The sequence below is a fragment of the Pezoporus occidentalis genome, unplaced genomic scaffold (genome assembly GCF_034315485.1).
Source record: "Pezoporus occidentalis ecotype Australia unplaced genomic scaffold, CSIRO_AGI_Poc_V1 ctg109, whole genome shotgun sequence".
NCBI classification, from domain to species: domain Eukaryota; kingdom Metazoa; phylum Chordata; class Aves; order Psittaciformes; family Psittacidae; genus Pezoporus; species Pezoporus occidentalis.
Window position 1 is genome coordinate 1,482,146 of NW_026912875.1, and position 11,963 is coordinate 1,494,108.

An 11,963-nucleotide genomic window follows, 5' to 3' on the forward strand; every position below is an offset into this window, starting at 1 on the left:
GAACATGATGTATCAAGATGGTTTATTACCAACTCATATGGTCCCAGCCCTCCAGCAATCCAGTACCTAGTAAAATTATTAATGCCTAATAAAGAGACTTATTGCAGCTCTGAAGCTAGTGATTGTTTTTTAATTACATATTTCTTTTGATTTAATAAGGTAGTAAATATTTTCTTCATCTCTCTTTAAAGAGAAATATGCACTTTATGCATCGGTACCCTTTATATAGGTTATTTATATTCCATGCATAATCATCACCATGTTTACCCTGGGTCACATCAACCTTTTCACCATCTTTTTACATTATTTTGCTATCTTCACAAAACATTAGTTATTTTACAATTTGTAAAAGAATTCCTTAAAGGATAAATGATACATAAATTCTTCCTTGGTACAAAGAGTAACAAGGACCCTTACACAAGTCACTGTACATTTGTGTTCGTTCCAGCTCATCCCTGTGAAAAACGAACTGGTGGGGTCTGAGGCTGCATGTGCATCCCCCACATGGGTCCATGGGGTCACTGGTCCTGCCAGCAAACCTGCTCCGGCATGGGCTCCTCTCTCCATGGGGCTGCAGGTCCTGCCAGAAGCCTGCTCCAGTGCAGGCTTCCGACGGGATCACAGCCTCCTTCAGGCATTCCCCTGCTCCATCATGGTGTCCTCCATGAGCTTCATCTGCTCCACCATGGACTTCCATGTGCTGCAGGGGCACAGCTGCCTCAGCATGGGCTACACTACAGACTGCAGGGGAATCTCTGCTCCGGTGCCTGGAGCACCTCCTCCCTCCTTCTGCACTGGCCTTGTTGTCTGCAGGGCTCTCTTATTTTTTCACATATTCTCACTCCTCTCTGCAGCTGCTGTTGCTGTTGGGCAGGTTTTTTCCCCTTCCTAAATACATTACCCTGGAGGATCCACCACCATCACTGATGCACTTGGCCTTGGCCAGCAGAGTGCTCGTCTTGGAACTGGCTGGCACTGGCTCTGTCAGGTGGGGGAAGCTTCTAGAAGCTACTCACAGAAGCCACCCCTGTAGCTCCCCCAGTTACCAAAACCTTGTCATGCAAACCCAATACATGTGGACGCACACCAGGGCATAAAATACATTAGCAACAGCACAAAACATGTGCTGGAACAGCATCTAACTTAGCTTCTACTGGTATGTAGTCTCTTTGCTTATATGCTGCTTTGATACCCTACTCACTGAGTCACATTAGTGGTTGTGTTGGCTGAGGTTGTATTGGCTGAGGTTATGAGTTGTATTGGCTATAGCACTTTAAAAGGTAATTATTCTGTGTGTCTAAGGCCAGCTTGAAACTGAGGGCTGCAAGCTCAACAGCACATCCTGTCTGCAAATGTCATTCTCAGCCCTAAGCCCCAGGCCACTGTTGCTGCATTCCCATTGCTCCATGAGGCAAGTAGTTGGCAGTTTTATGCAGAGCTTGTTTTTCCTCTAGGCCTGTGCAGCCAAAATGTTTCACACTGGAGAAAGTGAGTCTCTTTATCTTCACTTTTCCTTCACGAACCTGTGTGGCTGGAGAACAGGGACAGTAGTGGGTCATGGCAAAGTGAGGGAGTGCACTGTGCCCTGTTACTGCATGCTGCAGGAACAAAATAGAAGCCCTTAGTCTTTATTTGAACGAAAAGAAAGCCCTTCCCACTGAAGTTAATGGCATCTGGGGTCTTGCTTCAGTAAACTTTCAGGGTTAAATCCTGAGGTAGTATGGGGAAAAGAATACATGTACAGAGGAAGACAAACAATAATGAAGCCACATATCATTACATTTTCATGATTCTTTAAATACAAAACTATTCTTTGGTGACCCATGTTCAAAGGAAGAACATACCACTGGTTTGAGGGGCAGTCTTTGGATGTGCCACAGAGCAATGTAACTCTCTGGGTTACAATGACATAATATGAGCCACAGACTTTGCTCCATTCCATAAGAAGACTGTTTTCCCTCTGCTCTTTGATCTAGATTCAGCATATGAAGGGAGGACATCCTCATGTTTTGGCCATGACTGAGACCATCAACAGTGCTGAGTGCTCCTTCAGAATCAGCTGCAGACCTGCTGCTTAAGTGGAGTTGTATTCCTGCAATATCTGTCGTTTGCTGCTAACTACCTACATGGTACAAAACCCTCTCTCAGTGAAAGCTTTGAAGCTACATTACTAAGGGGATGTAAAGAATTTTAAAAATCCCTCTGTTAAAATTCCTAATTAGTGCCAATGTATTATAAGAAGAGGCTTTCTCCAGGCCACTCTTTTACTGTCACTTGGTCAATTAGGGTAAATGAAAAAACAATGGCTGTGATTTTCCACTCCATCCCTCTAGTTTCACATTAATGTAATAGAGCAATTAACACTTGAGGCTTCAGCCTCTACGGCTGCTAAGCTGGGGTGAGCAGTTGCGGCTGGGCCGCAGGGAAGCCTTAGCTGAGCCAACCTCAGTGAGTGAGGGAGGCAGAGCCGTGAGCCAACCACCTGGCTGCACAGCCCATGCATGAAGTCTTTTTGATGTACACCGAGATGCAAACAAGAGGCTGAACCCTCAGTAATAAATAGCAACACTACATAATAATAGCTGGGAATTACTAAGTGCTTTACACTTATACAATGCCAGTCATAGGAGGCTCTCCCAGCATTTTGCAGACGTTAACCTCTGCTATTAAATGTGCATACCATGAGCTTATTAATTAGTTTATTTTTTTCTGTGTTATTTTTAACCGGGAGCAGTTCCTTCATCCAGCTCACAACACAGCCCCACACATACATGAGCCTTAGCACTGGGATGTTGATGGTGCTGATAACAGAGGAAGGAGAAGGGAGGTCTTTGCACCAGTGTAGTCCCTGAAGCCTTCATACTGTTAAACCATAGGTTTAGGAAAAATTATATCTAATTCTTAACTCCGGCAATGCAGTCGTGATTAAGATTTTACTGCCTTTCATTACAGTCTCGTTCCCCAGAGTTGTAAGAACAATTAAAAGGCCTTTTACCATGCCCTTGACATGACCCTTTCAAAAGTAGGTTAGGGCTCACCTTTCGCCTTGTCCTGCCTCACTGCTATTAAAGACAGGATTGAATTTTACAGCCACTAGATCTACTTAGAGTTACATTATGATTCATCAGTTCCCTGAGGCAGAGACTGGAGCCAGATCTGTTACTGGTATAAACTGGCACAGCTCCACTGATTTTGACAGTAATTTGCACCGCCTCACCTGTGTATGTTTTTCAAGGCAGCATGTTGCCATTCAAGCAATAATAAAACGAATGGGTCATTATCGTGAGCACTATACTTGTGTTGGCTACAGCAAAGGTACATGAGGCATGAATTTGACTCAGTACTTCTTTGACTGATGGGGAAATCATGGTTGTACAGATAAACAATATGTTTTCTGTTTGTTCTTTTATCAATATCTAGATAGAACATATGGAGGAGTTTTTGAAAGCTTTCTTCTGCGCAAGGTTGTTTTCCACTTCTGAACTGCTAATTTACCATGAGAAATCTGTTCACTGGAATGACAGAATGGGCAAGATGTACAGCAGAAATAGTATGGTCTATTGCAATAAATTACAGGTTTCTTTTTCATGTGCAGCAGTAGAGGCGGCACTGATGCAATTAGCTACAGCTGGTTATAGAAAGAAAATACACATCTGTAGATGGCTCAGACTAGAGGGAACCGAGATGTATTTTCTGGAATTTATCAATGTAGAGAGAGCAGGAAGAAAAAAGAACTGCCAGTTTCATTCCTGGCTACAACAAACTTTAATAAACTTTTTTTCTTCCCTCTTAAACTAACTTAACCTAGTAAACATATTTAGTCCATTACATAGCAATTAGCAAATGCATCTAGGTCACCACACATGCTCCAAAGGAAGGGTATGAAAGGCCCAATTTCTGGACTGAGGGATATGAAATAACTGTTTGCTGAAGTAAAGAACTAAAGTGTGCCATATGTTCTATGCCCTTTTACCTCTAGGCTTCAAATAGCCCGTTTAATTTTGTTGTAAGAAAGACTTGGGACTAATTTGCTAGCAAAACTCTTGCTGCCGGCTGTTCAGAGTTTGCCTGTTCCCAGATATCACAGTCTGGGGTTTCCAGAAACATAGCTGCAGAGGATGTGGCTCATATACATGATTTTCAGCACCAGCCTCATGGCATAGCAGTGCCTTAATGTCCTGGTCATGGACTAATTTTTTTCTCTGCCCATTTTATCTGCCTCTTTTAATCTCAGCACATTCACCATTTTCCACCACATTCTTCCAACAATACATGTGATTATCTTTAAGTTTGTTCTTCGAGAAAATACTCTGTCTACTTCCAGAGACAGCATTTCCCCAAATAAAACTGCACCTAAACTATAAAATAACAACTGCTCAGTAAAGTTGATCTGAAAAAAAAATTGTAAAAGAGAATTGTGCTTTTATATCTCTAACTTGGTTGCTTTTCTCACTTTTTGATTTCGCTTTTGCCCATTTTTTAGTTTTCATTCTTTAGAGAACAAAATGAAATTAAACTTCCTGTGTCAAGGGTTCTCTTCAGTCTCCTGTTTTGTTTCTCTCTCTCATTGCCCTGGCTCTCATCCTTTATGTAACACTTTTATCTGCCAAGGTCAGGTCTGAGAGACAGAAGTGAGAGAGCTGGCAGACCAGTTCTTTCCACTGTTGCTTGCAAATGACAATGAGCAAGACTTTGCAAACACTGAATATTTTCTTAAGAGTGAAATACTCCTGCCACTACACCCCAGTTTTTCATTATTTGGTAGCCCCACAGCTCATCTACTCCCTTGGAAACATCTCCAATAGGTGCTTCACCTTCTGTGCTTTGTAATGAGCTTAAATTACTGGGTTAGATCTTTTTCATTTCTTTATGCATGGGACACTAAAGTCTGGGAAGTATAAGAGAATGATAACCATGAACATGAATATTTCCCAATGAGGAGTCATGTTGTCATTCTCCAGCCCTACCAGAATCCTTCCCTGTGTTTGGGTGTTAGAACTCATTTCATGGCTTCAGCATCTTAAAAGTGGCTAGTCAGCTATTTTTGCTATTGTTTTGACAATAGCTAATTTGTCTTTCTGTAGAGTGGACTCAGAACTTGCATTGAAAACATCACAGGGTGGGAAAGGAGAGGTGACCTTCAACATCAGCATTCAAGCCCAAAATTCAGAAGGGGCTTCTGGGCTTTTGTCCCAGATGCTTAATCTCTGCCTGAGCTTCACACTCCAACAGAAAACCACAAAGGCGATTACACCAATACAGCACGATCACTGACTTGCCACTTATTTTCAAAGCTGTGTTTAAAAGTAAAATGCCACTTCTTAGACTTCCTCCTTGTTACGCAGCCTGCTTTAATGTTCCATCAAAACAAAGAAAACAACTGTTCCCACATTAGGCATACATTAGCTATGGGGAAAAAAAAAAAGAAAAACAATTCATTATTACACACTTTGGAAAAGGAAAGCAGCCAGGGTGTGTGCCTAGACAACATATTTCTTCAGAAATATGCGGTTACCTTGAAGAAGAGAGGGCTCTTCCCAGCTTGCCAGTATAATGAATGATTCAGGTGCGAATGGAAACACATGAAGGGAAAAGTAAAGATCTAAGGAAGACAGTTTCAAAACTGTAAGGCTAAACAATGTCTCCTCAGACCTCACCCACTCAAATTCCTGCCCCACAACTCAGCAAAAGGAGACAAGCTGCCTTGATACTGGCACCCTGCTGCAGTCAAATAAAAAAAAAGGCAAGTATTGAAACCCACAGAACAGATGGCAAAGGAGGCATTTCAAGCACTCTCAGATCATCCTGTGAGTTGAGAACAGATCTTGACAAGCTTCGGGTTATTGAAAATGGATCCAAGCAAGAGCTGAGGCTGCTGCCAATTTCCCTCTCCTTAATTACAATCAATTTCTGCCGTGTGCACACCAGAAAGTAAAAAAGGGCATTCCAAACTTCAGTGTGCGGAGATGGGAAGTACAACCTGTACTCATACACTTCGTTCATAATGCTGAACGCAGAAGATGGTCAGAACGCAGAGGAACAGGGGCTACTTGAACAGAATAATTTATGCCAGTTGCTCCCACAAAGGATACTGGCAAGGACTGTTTTCCTCATTACTCTCTTTGGAAACAATTTTTACACATCCCACCAGTAATGTGAGACTATAAATTAGTCCAGATAGATCACTTAGAGCGAACAGAAAAGATTTTCCGGATCAGAAATTAGCAGTGCATGCTGATGTATTTGGTTTTGGTATTGTCTTCAGTGGTCATCCAAGAATCTGGTAACAACAAAAAGCAAACCTATGAAGCCAAGTATAAAGACAGCCCTGCAGTATAACACGTTTGTTTAGTGCTGTAGGAGACCCCACCTCAGCTGCCCCCAGTCACCTGAAAGCTGGCTGTCCCAGGCTGACCTAATCACCTGAAGCTTGTTCATAAATAGCAGCACCTTCACGAGGTGGTTTTGGCTCCCCTTTCTCAGAAACACCTTTTAGGATGAGAACAGCTTCCCGGAAATGTGTGTTTCTCTCTGCTGAATGAGAAGGCAGCTTGGGATGACAAGGTTAGGCTGGGGCTGCAGTTCAGCTGTACAGTGAATACAGCCTTAGGGCTCCAGCCTAACTGTGGAAACATTTTTTGATGGCTTGACTTTTTGTCGGCAGGACTTGCTCCAGACTTGGCATTATCTGTGTTCTCACAGCCAGGAGAAAGACACCATAAAACAGCATAAACATGATGTCATGTGCTCAAATCAATCTGATGGAAATGACGAGATGTACCAGCATGGGATGAGGCTCAGGTTAGGGCACTTCATAAGAATTAGGGATGGTGAAACACCACCTGGAGCAGCTGACGCTTTTGCTGTCAGGGGGGTCTGTAGCTTCCCTGTCCCTCTGGGCTCGATTTGCTCTGTGCCAAGCACATTCTGGAAGCAAAGGCAGCAGTGGGGGACTGGTGAGGTATGGGGCTGGGCTGCCACCAGCGGGAGATGGCTGCTGCATTACTGGCTTGTAACGTCGAGCCTCCCCTCCCTGCCTCCAGTGCTGGGTTCACTCTTCGCCTTCTGCCTTCTCCACGTGAGAGAAGTGGGGGGCGGGAAGAAAAGGAGCAACCAGCTCTTTAAGCTTTTGGGCCCACAAGCAATTGGCTCATGTCAGTCATCCCTTTGAAGTACCGGGGCTGTTTGTGGAGGCAGAGGATCACAGCTCAGCCCTGGACAAGCTGATTGTTTCAATCAAAGGTTTAAATGACTGCCACATGCAAATATGTGGAAGAAAAAGCTGAGCTCCACAGCAGCTCCATCATCTTGGGACCCCTCAAGAACCCAGAAGCATGGGGGTGCTCCAAGGCTCTTCAGCCATATCAGATGATTTCTTGTTGCAGCTTGCACTGTCTGTTTGTCCTGAAGACAGACAGAGGGGACAGCACTTTTAAGAATTCTAGGAGCTCAGGACTTAATGCTTTAAAGCAGGTTTCACAAGTTTTTGTGGCAGCTTAGGCACATCTTCTTCATGACAGTGCTGGGGTAGAGCTACAGACTCACCCTGTGCCTCAGTGTTTCCTTCAGGGCAGCTCTCAGGTGCTCCTTGTTTGGTGTGCAGGTGGGTTTCAAACTCACTGTAATGCACCCCTGCCTGACTCATGTTGGGTACCTGAGTATCTGGATCACACCTCGAGTAGCCTCTTGACTCCAGCCTTGTGGATCTCTGTTCCTCATGGGTAGGTTCCTCATAGTCTGAAGCAGTGGAAGTCGTTAAAACACTTACAAGGAATGGTAATACTGTCTTTAGAGTAAGGCATCTGTGAACGAGCTGTGAGGTAGCTTGGTAAGGAGTAGAGGAAATGCCACTCATGCATCCAGGACACTAATACAACATAATAATGTGTTCACTCATTTTAAGTGGCTGCACAGCACAGAATTGCAGATTTCATTTCACATTGCTGTTCAGTTCTAGGAAAAGTTAAATGATACTTGCACATAACTGCTTTTTGTGTCCTTCCTGTTGACCCCAACTATTTAATACCTATTTGAATGCCATGACAGAGTCCAAATGACAAATGTAAGGAGAATGAAAAAGGACAAGCTGTTTGTGCAAAATTAGGCAGATCTGCCTGGTAAGAGATTGTCTCTTGTGTTTCCAATAAATTAAATGAGTTTGAGAGCTATCTGTGCTGCTATCAAGCTGCTGCTCCTCACCTGAGCAGTCCAGAGATGAATCATCTTTTAAAACTGATTTTTATGTTCATGATATCCAAGGAGGAGTTGCCAGCTAATTTTCATGGGAAGTTTTGCACTGCTTTTAGGAATGTGAAGCTAAGTCTTTTAATCTTCTCTGGCCTTCATAAACTTGGAGAAGGAAAAGACACATATGACAAGATTAAGCATTATACAAACCCTATTTTAGTTTATTCCAGTATTTTCCAAACATCAGGCACTCCTGTAGAAAATATCAAGGACCAGAGGCGTAGGAATAGGTGGAGGTAGGGGAAAAGGTACAGGAGGCTTCAGATATACATACATGAAGACATGCAAGTTTTACTGCAATATACTAAGGGTATGATTGATTTCATATGAAGGGCAAATGGGCTGAATTTAAGCAAGCTGCATTTGTTCAGGGCTCCAGCTTTGGAACCATCCAATTACGTCAGGCTCAGGCTTGTTTCTAAATGCTTTTCTACCTTTTACTGCTCAATAAAACACTTTGGAGATGTGAACAGCCTATGATGTAGATGTAGATAAGCTTTCTTGAGTCAGCAGATAGCCTAAAAAAATAATCCCAAAGCTGCAGCTCTTTTCTTCCATCTCCAGGAGGTATTTATTCCAAGTTTTACCATCCTGACATGGGAAAACGGTGTAGGATGGAGGAAGAAAGACATCATGATGGCCATCCTTCCTAAGCAAACACTACCTGCTGCTGCCAAGGCAAGGGGTACTGCCAGACTAATGTACTTGAGGGGACGGACGACTATGTCAAAGATTCTAGGGAAGGAGGAGTATCCCACAGCTTCCATTTCTCAAAAAAGAGCCTGGCCACTACCATACCATGTTTTTGGAGTCCTGGTGTGCTGGTCCATGGCTTGCCAAACACAGCTCTCTGAGAAGGAGAACAACAAACAAACATTTATGAAATCATAATCAGAAATGTAAGCTCATCCATGCTGTGTCACTTGTGTAAGACCTCCAGCCTGCATCATGTTTTGCCCCAGCCCAGGGGTCTGCTGTCTTGAGCAGACCACAGGGTTGGAGCCTACTTATGACAATATTATTGGGTAGATTAATGTTCCACAGTTTCTCCAGTACTTCTGTTCACAGAGGAACAATTTCACAACAGGGTGCATGTAAATAAACACCAGAGCCAATGTGAGCAGGCTGAGCAAACCAGAAACACCACACTTTGCAGAGGGAGCCACTTAGGCTCAGAAAACAAGCATAGTATTGTGAGGCTTAGTATTGGTGAACACTTGCTTTTACTCTGCTGATCATGAGTAGATCTCATGCCAAAAATTGATGCTTAATGGATTATTTCTAATCATATGTCTTTCTTTTTTCTTTTTCTTCTCCCTCACTCCAGTTTTAGCCTCCTCACACCTGCAATTTAATATTGAAACATTAGCCATGTTGTGATTCCTTTTACTCCATCTTCTCTGACTTTCAGCACACAAACCATTTGGTGCAGGGACTGTATGTGTACAAAATTCATACTCTTCCAAAGTACCTTATCTATTCTGGCTCCAGAGGGAGTTCATGGTCCCAGGGACTGAGGCAAGGGATGCAAAATGCAAGGACTCTGCCCGAAAGAGCATGCCAATGCCTAAAGCTATAATCCTTGGAGTTGTGAATTGGAAGGAGGAGACAAGCTTATCAGAACCATCTCATGGCCTCTGGAGGGGTGATACATAGATCTAAAGGTTGTACACACACAGGTTGCTGAGTTCCAAAGCTATGCTGTCAGTAGAGGAGCTGCTCCATCTTCCTGTGCTGTGGAAGCTCTCCTTTCCATGCCCACAGCAGTTGTATCTCAAGACCCTGGGGGAGATGGGGGCAGGTGTCATGGATGAATAGAAATCCAGGGATGCTGCTATTAAGATGTTCATCTACAACTTTTTAGCTTCTCAGTGATTACAAGCTTATGGTGTTGTAGGGAGCAAAGGCAGATAGTAGCATGGGATTTCTGAGGATAATTGGTCTTTGCATTAAGAGGATGATTCACTGCATCCAACTTCAGGTGTTTGCAGTGCAGCAAATTCTCCACAATGAAGTGGAAATAGATACTTCTAGGGCATGGTTGATTTTGTCCTCACAGAGATATCTAAAACAGGTCAGATGAATCATCTCCTGTGAGTATTTCTTTCCACTGACTATAAAGAGGACCTGGCCTCAGATGTAGACCTCTATATTACAGATATCTGGAGTGAGGTGTAAGGGGTACTTCAGAAAGATATTCACTCCAGACGTATGTGCAGAAGCAGCCTCTATGTTTATACATCAATGTTTCATGCATAGAAAAGACAGGAAGTGTAAGTATGTCCTCAGGGTTGAACCATGGATATTAATAGATTTTGATTGCATTCTCTGGGAATACAAACATCTAGAAAATCAGTAGAAAGCAGCTAAAGTCAAAATTTTGGTGCTAGTATGTAGTTCATAGTGACTTTCAATACATATGTTTAATGCTGATGTATATTAATTGAAGTATTTATTTATTACAAACAATGCTGATGAAGTTTAGGACTTATCTTCTTGGCGAAGTAAATATCAATTTTCCCTCACATTTTTGTAAGGAGGTTGCACACAAAGAAGTTTCACACAGAAAAGGTGTGTGATGTGGCGCTCCCTTTGTCCACAGCTGTGGGGACCTTCCAGCTGCTTGTAGGATCATGACAGATTACAGATTGTAGCCACATGTCTTTCCTTACCCTTAGGTCAATATACTTGCTGAAAGCTACTACACTTGCTGTCTGAGTGGCAGAAGAGTTGGAGTGTATTATGACTTGGTCAGGTCCCTTTCTGCAGCTGTGGCAGACAGGAGAACCAACAATGGGAGCACTGCACTCTGTTGCCACCCTCCTCTGGCCCCCTGCCCAAGGCTCCCCCAGCCTCACACCAAGGCTGTCCACCCCACATCTCCCTTACAGCCAGGAGACACATGCCCTGGGCCATACCATCAACTGTTCTGCCCACCACCTCACTAGGGCCGGTGACAGTAGTTCATGTGGGGCCCAGCTGCTGACTACCCACAGAAAAGCGTAGGGAGCTCCCTTTGCTCACAGCCATGGGTAGCTTCCAGCTCCCTGCAGAAATGTGATGAGGCACAGGCTGAGGCTATCATCTGTTCTGTAAAGAGCTGACAATTCTCCAGATGAGTGGCAGAGGAGGTAGGGCACAGGAGCGTGCCATGATGTAGTAACATCCTTGTCTGAGCATCCAGCTGTAATACACAGAAGAAGCAAGGAGGAGCAGCCACCTTCCATCACCATGGGCAGCCCCTGCCTCCCTGCTCTCTCCTCCCAGTCCTCACTCACCCGGTTACTCATCTGCCAGCCTAGGATGGTGCAGCCGTTTATTATACCTGTCCAAGGCTAGCTGTGTCACCAGCTGCCAACATTCTACCTACTCCAACATGGCCACAACATCACCAGGGCTAATGCCAGGAGCTGGTGGCTGCCTGCCATGATGTGACCATGACACCATCTGGGCTGATGCATTGCTGTGACATGGCTATTCCACCATTCCAGGGTGAAGAAACAAACAAACAAAATCCCAACAACAGATAATGCTGAAGAGGGAAATCAAGCAGAAATCTGAAGAATAGCAGCTTAGCAAAGGTTAAAAAAGAAAATCAGCAGGTCTTACCTGCTGCTTAATTTTAAAGATTTGTGTGGTACTTGCTGCCAGTATCTGTGGGTTTGAAGGCTAAATTCTGGAAGAAAAACGCTTGTCAAATTGACTGAAGGCAATAT

At 43.8% G+C, this 11,963-nt stretch overlaps 1 long non-coding RNA gene across 1 annotated transcript; it reads right to left on the reverse strand.

Annotated features, from left to right (window-relative positions):
• Window positions 1–8,792: 8,792 nt before the first annotated feature.
• On the reverse strand, window positions 8,793–11,663 carry LOC134166591 (uncharacterized). The gene is made up of 2 exons (XR_009965924.1): window positions 11,526–11,663; window positions 8,793–9,095 (listed from the first exon to the last, which is right to left on the reverse strand). It is a non-coding gene; the product is annotated as an uncharacterized LOC134166591 (long non-coding RNA).
• Window positions 11,664–11,963: the final 300 nt, after the last annotated feature.